This window comes from Arachis ipaensis, chromosome B02 (assembly GCF_000816755.2).
Source record: "Arachis ipaensis cultivar K30076 chromosome B02, Araip1.1, whole genome shotgun sequence".
NCBI classification, from domain to species: Eukaryota; Viridiplantae; Streptophyta; class Magnoliopsida; order Fabales; family Fabaceae; genus Arachis; species Arachis ipaensis.
In genome coordinates this window covers 87,504,829-87,517,884 of record NC_029786.2, presented here as the reverse complement: position 1 = coordinate 87,517,884, position 13,056 = coordinate 87,504,829, and positions in this window count along the sequence as shown.

Here is a 13,056-nt window from a genome sequence, read left to right as displayed (position 1 = left end):
TAAGGTTTCTAGAACACGGTTTTATGATAAATTAGAAAACGGAGGCCTATGTTTCTGGCGTGCTGAGAATGATTTGATGTTGGGTGGAGGATAAGTGATATATGAGATAAGGAATGATGAACTTTTGACATTGGAAACTGAGTTATGAATGGACAGTCGTCGAGCTGAGTCGAGGACTCGGATTGAGACGATGGATCTCTGCATACTGAAAATATTTTCTGAAAACCACTGAAATAATATTTTTACTGAGATTATGAGACGCTATGCGCCTGGCAGGGACGGGGTTGGATCTTGCCTGTTGAGGTAGCGGCGGCGGCGTAAGGGTGGTGGTTCGTCCCGCTTACGTTGAGATGTGAGGTCTGAGGCAAGAGTATCCCGCTCGGATCCATTCGGATCTAAGGGCGAGCAGGCGCCGGTACCTGGATAGTGATCCGGGTACTATATATCGGGGGTTCCCATATGAGAAATCCAAAGGGCGACATCTCCATGGAGATGTCTCGGGTTGGCAGTTGAACCGATAATGTGATATCACAGCCAGTAGGGAAGGCATTCATCATATGCATTTTCTATCTGTTTGTTTGCTTTGCCGACTTGTAATTGTATGCCTAATTGAATAACATGTCTATTTGCTTACTTGATCTACTTGCCTTGTATGCTTTTACTTGTGAATTACTTGCATTGTTATTAACTGTGCTTTCTACTGGGATTGAGGAGGTTCGGAAGGCGGTGGCGATTGGATCGCATGGAGGATAGGATGGTGAAGGCTGTGGGACAGAGGTGTTGGTTAGAATAAAAATCCCTTAAGATAGATTTACCAGTTTATTTATAATGAGGTTTATGTCATGCTTATTTGTTTTAGAATGCTTTATGCTTGAATCTTGTGATGGATATGGAGCTTAGGATTGCCTTTGGCGTCTCGGGGTCTTATATCCTACATCACTGGGAACTGTTACCATACTGAGAACCTCCGGTTCTCATACCATATCTTTGTTGTGTTTTTCAGATGCAGGTCGCAACCCACCTCGGTAAGTTGCTTTAGATGGTGACAGGAGCGAAGGATCTTGGATTCTTTTGAAGTCTTTTTGGTTTATCTGTTTATACATCTCTTTTTTGTATTTTGTTTAGCCTAGAGGCTTGTATTATGAGAGAAAAACTTGTATAAGCTATTTTTAAACTGTCAGGTTTATATTTGGTCTGTATATGGCTAGCCGGCTTAAACTCCTCGAATCGAGGCTAGTTTCTTATGATATTATACTATTGTACTATTACCTTGTTTATATCTTATCTGTTTCTTGTGCGTCGAGCTAGTAGCTTCGTTAGTACGTTTTGCGCTTTTCAAATCCAATATTTGAGCTATATCTTTCATCGGGCTTCTAGATTATATTATTCTTCTATATATTATACGTATGAGCTTTAGAACTGTCGTGACCTCTAATTAACATTTGTTTTACGATGCGAGGTAAGGCTTAGGCTAATTAGGGTATTACAGGTTACCCTTATGTCGTAGGGTCAACAGAGTATCGAGTCTCAACCTGGAACACGTGGTGGCAAGCCACGATTCTGTACCCAGGGAAACTTGTATCTCAGATAAAATTAAATTCAAAAGCCACATTAATATTTATAACATTCATATCCAATCCATAATCATTCATCATGGCCATGTCATCATATATTCTTCCAGCATTCACATCATTCTCTTATAATTCATCATGTTTACCATTTTCTTCATCCCCAAGTTACTTCAATTTCCTAGCTTCAGCTAATTACTAGGTTTACTATCATATTTTATGAGTAAAGAATGAAAATAGATGTTTAGAAGTTTAAAATTTGGTTTAAAACTTAAAATCCAATTTTGCAGAAAACAGGGGCCACGCGTACGCGTGGATCACACATACGCGTGGGTCACGCGTACATATCGGTACGCGTTTAGGTCAAGAGGCGGATGCATCCCCTAATTACGCATACGCATATGTGCCAGGCAAAAGTGCATGGTCGCGTATGAGAAACTTGCGTACGCATAAAACCCAAGTCACGCTGATAAACCACTATTTTATGGTTTATCTTGTGCTAAATTGAGTGGTTTTTATGAAGTCTTTGCACACTTATTTATACAATTTGCATGGTTTTACAAATCCTTCCTAATTTTGTTATATGATTGAAAATATGCCTCTTTGGCCTTAAATTTGCTATGTTTAATCATCTCTTATTACCATTAGATACCGTGATATGTGTGTTAAGTGATTTCAGGGTTTACAGGGCAGGAATGGCTTAGAGGATGGAAAGGAAGCATGTAAAAGTGGAAGGAATACGGGAAATTGAAGGAATCGCAAAGCTGTCAAGCATGACCTCTTCGTACTAAATCAACCATAACTTGAGCTACAGAGGTCCAAATGAGGCAGTTCTAGTTGCGTTGAAAAGCTAACATCTGGGGCTTCAAAATGATATATAATTTAATATAGTTGTCATGATGTTAAGCGACGCGCACGCGTGGGGCACGCGTATGCGTGACCTTGCAAAAGTTCAATCCACGCGTACATGTGGGCGACGCGTACGCGTGACAGAGCCGCGTGCTGGATGTATCAGAAATCGCTGGGGGCAATTTCTGGACTGTTTTTAACCCAGTTTTTGGCCTAGAAAACACAGATTAGAGGCTACAGAGTGGGAAAATCATTCATTCATTCATACATCAATTCATTCACATAATTTAGGTTTTAGATATGATTTTCTAGAGAGAGGGACTCTCTCCTCTCTCTAGGTTTTAGGATTTCTCTTAGTTTTTGGGTTATTTCTTCTCAATTCTAGATTCAATGTTTCTTTAATTTAGTTTCTCTTCTACTTTTATTTGTTTTAGTATTCTAGTTTATCTATTTCCCCTATTGATTACTTTATGTTGCTATTTGGTTTATGAATTCTCATGTTTAATTTGATTTTCTATTTAATGCAATTTGAGGTGTTTCATATTTATGATTACTTTCTTCAATTTATGTTATTGATGCTTTCAATTTAATTTAGATTTCTCTCCTTTTGGCTTTGGTTGAGTAATTGGTGACACTTGAGTTATCAAACTCCCTTGTTGATTGATAATTGAAAGTTGCTAGTTGATTTGGATCCCTCTAAAGCTAGTCTTTCCTTAGGAGTTGATTAGGACTTAAGGAATCAAATTGATTCATCCACTTGACTTTTCTTCATAATTAGAGGGTTAACTAAGTGGGAGCAATGGACAATTCTCATCACAATTGATAAGGATAACTAGGATAGGACGTCTAATTCTCATACCTTGCCAAGAGCTTTATTAATTATTAGTTTATTTTCTTATAATTTACATTCCTTGTTCCTTATTTTGAAAACCTAAAAAGATACTATCTCATAACCAATAATAAATACACTTCCCTGCAATTTCTTGAGAGACGACCCGAGGTTTAAATACTTCGGTTTAATTTTATTGGGTTTGCTTTAGTGACAACCAATTTTTTGTATGAAAGGATTCTTTGTTGATTTAGAAACTATACTAGCAACAGGAATTTATTTGTGAAATTCTTTACTAGACTAGCAAAAATCCGTTCATTACACGCACACGCGTCGGCCACGCGTACGCATGGGCATGCAAATTTAGCCCATTATGCGTACGCATAGGCTCGTTCGCGCACGCATGCATGAGAGGTAGAAGCTACCATATGCGAATGAGGGTTACATGTACGCAAAAGTCTCATCTCACGCGTACGCGTAGCCCACAAGTACGCGTGGGCGTACGTTTTACCAAAAATTTTACTAAGTCTGAAACCTGTAGATTCACCATTTTAAACCCAAACTTTTGACACGCATAACTCTTTTGTCTTAAACCATTTTTTCATCCGTTCTTCGAACGGCATAAACTTCACGGACCCAATTCTCATTTGAATCAAGTTTGAAATCATTTGAAGGTCCAGAAGCCAAGTTATGACTTGTCGAAATTCGACCAAAAACTAATTTTTACAAAACTTCAAAACCTCAATTTTCCAATAAATGACCTTTCAAAATCAACCTATAACATGCAAATTCAACTCCAACTTAAACAATATCATACAACATCATTCCACATTCAATCACCACACATCAAACCCCATTTTCTTTTCACAATTTCTAGTATATCAACATCGTATCTACAACAACAAAATCATCTACAATCCATTGTCCATAGAAGACCATTACCATCAACTTGCCATTTCTCATCAACACATCATTCAATATTGCTTTCTCCATATCCATCATCAAACAACAATCAACTATTAGCTTAATTCATCGTTATTCTCAAGGCACTAAACAATTTGACATACACATGCATTCAAATCCTATCCTATGGTTATCTAGCCGAAGTCTTCATAGAATATTATATATTATATACGTGAAACATAAACCATAACTTGATCGATTTTCACGTTTGTCCAAGGCAATCACTAAATGCACACACACAGCCCCACAAGTTCCAAGATCACCAAAACATTGGCACCAATCCTCCACCAAGCCTCCAAATGTCCATAATTCAATTTTTATATATATATATATATACCTAGTTCACACATATCATACATATATACTTCAAAATTCAGAATTTACATACTAAAATCAAGAATTGGCTAAGGTTAGTGATCCTTACCACACCCACGGACAAAACAACTCAAGCCTGATAAGCTCCGCAAGCTAAATCAAACCTAGAATACCAAAATTGACAAAATCTCAATATAGGGGCTCATAATTTTCAAAAATCAAAGCGGGTAGAAGACTGAGGTGAGATTGTGGCTTATCTATGAAATTGTTCTGGTAGAATCATAGAGCTCGACGTGGTGAACGCGTAGCCGCAAACGGTGTGGTGATCGGAGCTCGGATGAAGAAATTACGGTGGATTAAAGTGAGCTTAGGGTTTAGAAGCTCTCCTCTTCCCTTGGCTGTGTTTAGTGATGAGCGGATAATTTATACGCTTTTTGGCATTGTTTTTAGTATGTTTTTAGTATATTTTAATTAGTTTTTATTATATTTTTATTAGTTTTTAAATAAAAATCACTCTTCTGGACTTTACTATGAGTTTGTATATTTTTCTGTGATTTCATATATTTTCTGGCTGAAATTGAGGGACCTGAGCAAAAATCTGATTCAGAGGCTGAAAAAGGACTGCAGATGCTGTTGGATTCTGACCTCCCTACACTCGAAGTGAATTTTCTGGAGCTATAGAAGCCCAATTGGCACGCTCTCAATTGCGTTGGAAAGTAGACATCCTGGGCTTTCCAGCAATATATAATAGTCTATACTTTTCCTGAGATTTGATGACCCAAACAGGCGTTCCAAGTCAGCTCAAGAATTCTGGCGTTTAACGCCAGAACTGGCACAAAAGCTGGAGTTAAACGCCCAAACTGGCACAAAAGCTGGCGTTTAACTCCAAGAAAAGTCTCTACACATGGAAGCTTCAATGCTCAGCCCAAGCACACACCAAGTGGGCCCGGAAGAAGATTTCTGCATTAATTACTTATTTCTGTAAACCCTAGGCTACTAGTTCTCTATAAATAGGACATTTTGCTATTGTATTTTGATACTTTTGATAGACCTTTTCACGTTTGGGGGGCTGGCCATTCGGCCATGCCTAGACCTTTTGTTCTTATGTATTTTCAATGGTGGAGTTTCTACACACCATAGATTAAGGTGTGGAGCTCTGCTGTTCTTCATGAATTAATACAAAGTACTATTATTTTTCTATTCAACTCAAGTCTATTTCTTCTCCAAGATATTCATTCGCACCCAAGAACATGATGAATGTGATGATTATGTGACACTCATCACCATTCTCACCTATGAACGCATGACTGACAACCACTTCCGTTCTACATGCAAACAAGCTTGAATGTGTATCTCTTGGGTTTCTAATCTAAGATTAGAACCTTCGTGGTATAGGCTAGAATTATTGGCGGCCATTCCTGAGATCCGAAACGTCTAAACCTTGTCTGTGGTATTCTGAGTAGGATCTGGGAAGGGATGACTGTGATGAGCTTCAAACTCGCAATTGTTGGGCGTGTGACAGACGCAAAAAGATCAATGGATCCTATTCCAACATGATCAAGAACCGACAGATGATTAGCCGTGCGGTGACAGCGTGCGTAGAACATTTTCACTGAGAGGACGGGAAGTAGCCATTGACAACAGTGATGCCCAACATAAAGCTTGCCATGGAAAAGAGTATGAATGATTCGAATAAGGCAATAGGAAAGCAGAGGTTCAAGAGGAAATTGATTCTCATCAATTTAGCTGTTGAATGTAATGTCCTACTGAAGCTTGGCTAGCCATGTCTAATCCTTTTTGGACTGAAGCTTTAGACTAACATTGCATGATTCCTGGAATTCTTATTAAAAGTTTTGATTCTCTTTATTTTCTTTTCTATATAAGTTTCAAAAATCACAAAAAAAATTATAAAATCATAAAATCAAAAATATTTTATGTTTCTTGTTTGAGTCTAGTGTCTAATTTTAAGTTTGGTGTCAATCGCATGTCTTTATTCTTCTAATTTTCGAAAATTTCATGCATTGTGTTCTTCATTGATCTTCAAGTTGCTCTTGATGATTTCAGTGCTCTGATCTTTAATTTCTCTTATTTTGTGTCTTTTGTTGTTTCTTATATGCATTTTCAAATTGCTATAGTCCTTAGTATACAAACTTCTAAGTTTGGTGTCTTGCATGCATTGTTTATTTGATCTTAGCTGCATTCTTTTTATTATTGTTTCTCATCATTTAAAAATTCAAAAAAATTTTAAATTGTGTCTTTTCAAGTCAATAACACGGAGAATTGAAGATTCAGAACATTCAGCAGAGGAATTAAATAGAAAAAGCTGGGCATTCAAAACGCCCAATGAAGAAGGAAAACTGGCGTTTAAACGCCAGCCAGGGTACCTGGCTGGGCGTTTAACGCCCAAAAAGGTAGGATTTTGGGCGTTAAACGCCAGAATGGATGCCATTCTGGGCGTTTAACGCCAGGATGACACTAGAGGGAAGATTTTGTTTTTAATTCAAATCTTTTTCAAATTTTCATAATTTTTCAAAATCAAATCTTTTTCAAATCATATCTTTTCAATCATATCTCTTCAAAATCAATTTTTTTTCAATTTTTTTATTTATTACTATTTTCGAAAATCCTTGCTACAATTAATAATTTAATTCAAGATTTTCTAGTTGTTACTTGCCTATTAAGAAAGGATTAAAAGTTTTAATTCTAGAATCATATCTTCTAATTTCTTGTTAGTCAAGTAATCGACTTTAATTTTAAAACTTTCTTTTTTTTTAATTTGATTTTCAATCATATCTTCTCAATCATATCTTTTTCAATCACATCTTTTTAAAATTAATTTTCAATCATATCTTTCTAATTTCCAATTTCAAAATCTTTTTCAAAATTACTTAATTTCTTTCCCAATCTTAATTTTCGAAAATCTCAATCAAATTTTCAAATTTCTTTTTATTATTTTAAAAATCTTTTACTTTAATTTCAAAAATTCTTCCCATCTTCTCACAGCCTTCTATTTAAGGGACTAACACTCCTCCTCAAGGTGCAATTCGAGCTCTATCATTCTTGATAAGTTCGAATTCTCTTCTATCTACCTTCTCCTTCTACTCTTCTTTTTCTCTGACACTTCATGGAATCTCTATACTGTGACATAGAGGATTCTATACTTTCTTTTTCTCTCTTTCATATGAGTAGGAGTAAGGACAAAGACATTCTGGTTGAGGCTGATCCTGAACCCGAAAGGACCTTGAAGAGAAAGCTGAGAGAAGCTAAAGCACAATTCTCTCTAGAGGGCCTAACAGAGCTTTTCAAACAAGAAGAAGCCATGGCAGCCAAAAACAACAACAATGCCAACAATACAAGGAAGGTGCTTGGTGACTTTACTGCACCTACTCCCGACTTCTATGGGAGAAGCATCTCAATCCCTGCCATTAGAGCAAACAACTTTGAGCTTAAGTCTCAATTAGTTTCTCTGATGCAACAGAATTGCAAGTTTCATGGACTTTCATTGGAAGATCCTCATCAGTTCTTAGCTGAATTTTTGCAAATCTGTGACAGTGTCAAGACCAACGGGGTTGATCCCGAGGTCTAAAAGCTTATGCTTTTTCCTTTTGCTGTAAGAGACAGAGCTAGAACATGGTTGGATTCACAACCTAAAGAAAGCCTGAACTCTTGGGAAAAGCTAGTCAATGCCTTCTTGGCAAAGTTCTTTCCACCTCAAAAATTGAGCAAGCTTAGAGTGGAAGTCCAAACCTTCAGACAGAAGGAAGGAGAATCCCTCTATGAAGCTTGGGAAAGATACAAGAAATTGATCAGAAGGTGTCCTTCTGACATGCTTTCAGAATGGAGCATCATAGGTATCTTCTATGATGGTCTGTCTGAACTGTCCAAGATGTCATTGGACAGCTCTGCTGGAGGATCTCTTCATCTGAAGAAGACGCCTGCAGAAGCTCAGGAACTCAATGAGATGGTTGCAAATAACCAATTCATGTACACTTCTGAAAGGAACCCTGTGAATAATGGGACAAATCAGAAGAAATGAGTTCTTGAGATTGATACTCTGAATGCCATACTGGCGTAGAATAAAATATTGACTCAGCAAGTCAATATAATTTCTCAAAGTCAGTCTGGAATGCAAGCTGCACCAGGCAGTACTAAGGAAGCTTCCCCTGAAGAAGAAGCTTATGATTCTGAGAACCCAGCAATGGAAGAGGTGAATTACATGGGAGAACCCTATGGAAACACCTATAACCCTTCATGGAGAAATCATCCAAACCTCTCATGGAAGGATCAACAGAGACCTCAACAAGGTTTCAACAACAATGATGGTGGAAGAAACAGGTTTAGCAATAGCAAGCCTTTTCTATCATCTTCTCAGCAACAGACAGAGAATTCTAAGTAGAGCCACTCTGACTTAGCAATTATAATCTCTGATCTAATTAAAACCACTCAAGTTTCATGACTGAAACAAGGTCTGCCATTAGAAATTTGGAGGCACAAGTGGGTCAGCTGAGTAAGAAAATTACTGAACTCCCTCCTAGTACTCTCCCAAGCAATACAGAAGAGAATCCAAAAAGAGAGTGCAAGGCCATAACCACATCTCACATGGCCAAACTTGAAGAGGAGGAAGAGGCAGTGATTTCCACTGAGGAAGACCTCAATGGACGTCCACTGGGCTCTAAGGAGTTCCCTAATGAGGAACCATGGGAATCTGAGGCTCACATTGAGACCATAGAGATTCCATTGAATTTACTTTTGTCATTCATGAGCTCTAATGAGTATTCTTCCTCTGAAGAGAATGAAGATGTTACAGAAGAGCAAGTTGCTAAGTATCTTGGAGCAATCATGAAGCTAAATGCCAAGTTATTTGGTAATGAGACCTGGGAGGAAGAACCCCCTTGCTCATCAAAGAACTGGATGACTTGACGGCAGAGATTACCTCTGAAGAGACAAGATCCTGAAAAGTTCTCAATACCTTGTACCATAGGCACCATGACCTTTGAGAAGGCTCTGTGTGACCTAGGGTCAAGCATAAACCTCATGCCTCTCTCTGTAATGGAAAAGCTAGGGATCATTGAGGTACAAGCTGCAAGAATCTCACTGGAGATGGCAGACAATTCAAAGAAACAGATACAGAGTCAAACAGAGTCCCCACAGTCAAACTCTAAGTTTGGTGTTGGGAGGCCACAACCAAACTTTAAGTTTGGTGTTGGGAGGTTCCAACATTGCTCTGAACATCTGTGAGGCTCCATGAGAGCCCACTGTCAAGCTATTGACATTAAAGAAGCGCTTGTTGAGAGGCAACCCAATCTTTAATTATCTATGTTAAATTTCTATTTTCTTTTGTTATTTTATGTTTTCTGTAGGTTGATGATCATGTGAAGTCACAAAAATAATTGAAAAAGCAAAAACAGAAGGAAAAACAGTATTAAAAACAGAACACCCTGGAGGAGAAACTTACTGGCGTTTAAACGCTAGTAAGGGTAGTAGAATGGGCGTTAAACGCCCAATCTGGCACCATTCTGGGCGTTTAACGCCAGAAATGGGCACCAGACTGGCGTTTAACGCCAGGAATGGGCAAGAAGCTGGCGTTAAACGCCAGAAATGGGCAGCAGCCTGGCGTTTAACGCTAGGATTGGCAGATAGGGGCATTTTTGCACGCCACTTGGTGCAGGGATGAGATATCCTTGACACCTCAGGATCTGTGGACCCCACAGGATCCCCACCTACCCCACTTCTCTCTCTCTTCTTTACCCATTCACCAATGACCTTAATACCTCTTCCCCAAAAACCCCTCACCTATCAAATCCCACCATTCTCTTCACCACTCACATCCATCCTTTATAAAACCCCACCTACCTCACCATTCAAATTCAAACCACTTTCCCACCCAAACCTACCCATAATGGCCGAACCATGCTCCCCTCTCCACTCCTATATAAACCCATCTTCACCCCTTCATTTTCACACGACATACACACTACTTCTCTCCCTTGGCCGAAACACTAAGCCCCCTCCATCTCCTCTATTTCTTCTTCTTCTTCTACTCTCTTCTTTCTTCTTTTGCTCGAGGATGAGCAACCTTCTAAGTTTGGTGTGGTAAAAGCTAAAGCTTTTTTGATTTTCCATAACCATTAATGGCACCAAAGGCCGAAAAAACCTCTAGAAAGAGGAAAGGGAAGGCAAAAGCTTCCACCTCTGAGTCATGGGAGATGGAGAGATTCCTCTCAAGGGTGCATCAAGACCACTTCTATGAAGTTGTGGCCAAGAAGAAGGTGATCCCCGAGGTCCCTTTTAAGCTCAAAAAGGGCGAATATCCGGAGATCCGACATGAGATCCGAAGAAGAGGTTGGTAAATTCTCACCAACCCCATTCAACAAGTCGGAATCTTAATGGTTCAAGAGTTCTATGCCAATGCATGGATCACCAAGAACCATGATCAAAGTGTGAACCCGGACCCAAAGAATTGGCTTACAATGGTTCGGGAGAAATGTTTAGATTTTAGTCCGGAGAATGTAAGGTTGGCATTCAACTTGCCCATGATGCAAGGAGATGCACACCCCTACACTAGAAGGGTCAACTTTGATCAAAGGTTGGACCAAGTCGTCATAGACATCTGTGAAGAGGGCGCTCAATGGAAGAGAGATTCAAGAGGGAAGCCGGTTCAACTAAGAAGGCATGACCTCAAGCGAAGGGCATACCTGTGATGGAGTAGAAAACGAGTCAGAAAGCCCTCCCTTTACCTTAATGGATGAGGCATAGGAGGTCAAAAGCAAGAATTCAGACACCATTGGTCACAGAACTCCTCGGACTAAAACCTGTCCTCCACCATACCATGGACTCTACACTACATACTTGATTGACTGGCTTAGTAGACCGACACCTATGTGCTAATTATTTTATTGGTAATGGTCTGTTTTGTACGTGGATACCACGAGGTTTAGTAATAGATATGGAACAACAGACTTTAAGTCTTGAACGTTCTATTCTACAAGGACCGATCTATCTTCTGCTCCGTAGGTACATGTTAGGGTTCAAGTTTTTTTCATTTCAAAAGGGTGTTTGTTTATTAGCGGCATTAGCTTGCGCAAAATTTTCTCATTATAAAATCTTCTTCAATGTCTGAAGTTGCCCATGGCTAGGAAATTGTTGGAGTTCATCCAACGTTCAATCATTCCCACTAGCAACCGGTCTGAAGTTACTATAGACTGGGCTATCATGATTCATAGCATCATGATTAGGGAGGAAGTAGAAGTTCATGAAGTTATATCCCAAGAACTCTACAAGGTGGCAGACAAGTCCTCTGCTTTGGCAAGGTTAGCCTTCCCTCATCTTATTTGTCACCTCTGCAATTCAGCTGGAATTGACATAGAGGAAGACATCCTCATTGATGAGGATAAGCCCATCACTAAGAAAAGGATGGAGCAAACAAGAGATCCCACTCATGGCCATGAGCATGAGGAAATTCCTCATCATGAAATCCCTGAGATGCCTCAAGGGATGCACTTTCCTCCACAAAACTATTGGGAGTAAATCAACACCTCCCTAGGAGAATTAAGTTCCAACTTGGGACAACTAAGGGTGTAGCACCAAGAATATTCTATCCTCCTCTATGAAATTAGAAAAGACCAAAGAACTATGAAAGAGGAGCAACAAAGGCAAGGAAGAGACATTGAGGAGCTCAAGCACTCCATAAGATCTTTAAGAGGAAGAACAAGCCGCCATCACTAAGGTGGACCCGTTCTTTAATTTCCTTGTTCTTTATTTTCTATTTTTCGAAAATTGTGCTTTATATTTATTTATGTTTGTGTCTTTATTACATGATCATTAGTGTCTAAGTGTCTATGCCTTAAAGCTATGAAAATGAATCCATCACCTTTCTTAAATGAAAAATATTTTTTATTGAAAAAGAAAAAGAAGTGCATGAATTTCGAATTTTAAAACAGTTTAATTATTTTGATGTGGTGGCAATACTATTGTTTTTCTGAAAGAATGCATGAACAGTGCATATTTTTGAATTTGATTGTTTATGAATGTTAAAATTTTTTGCTCTTGAAAGAATGATGGGAAAAGGAGAAATGTTATCTGATGATCTGAAAAATCATAAAATTGATTCTTGAAGCAAGAAAAAGCAGTGAATAGAAAGCTTGCAGAAAAAAATGCAAAAAAGAAAAAAAGAAAAAAAGAGAGAAAAAGAAAAAGCAAGCAGAAAAAGCCAATAACCCTTTAAACCAAAAGGCAAGGGTAAAATAAAAAGGATCCAAGGCTTTGAGCATCAGTGGATAGGAGGGCCCATAGGAATAAAATCCTGGCCTAAGCAGCTAAACCAAGCTGTCCCTAACCATGTGCTTGTGGCGTGAAGGTGTCAAGTAAAAACTTGGTTTTTAAATAAAAATCACTCTTCTGGACTTTACTATGAGTTTGTGTAATTTTCTGTGATTTCAGGTATTTTCTGGCTGAAATTGAGGGACCTGAGCAAAAATCTGATTCAGAGGCTGAAAAAGGACTGCAGATGCTGTTGGATTCTGACCTTCCTGC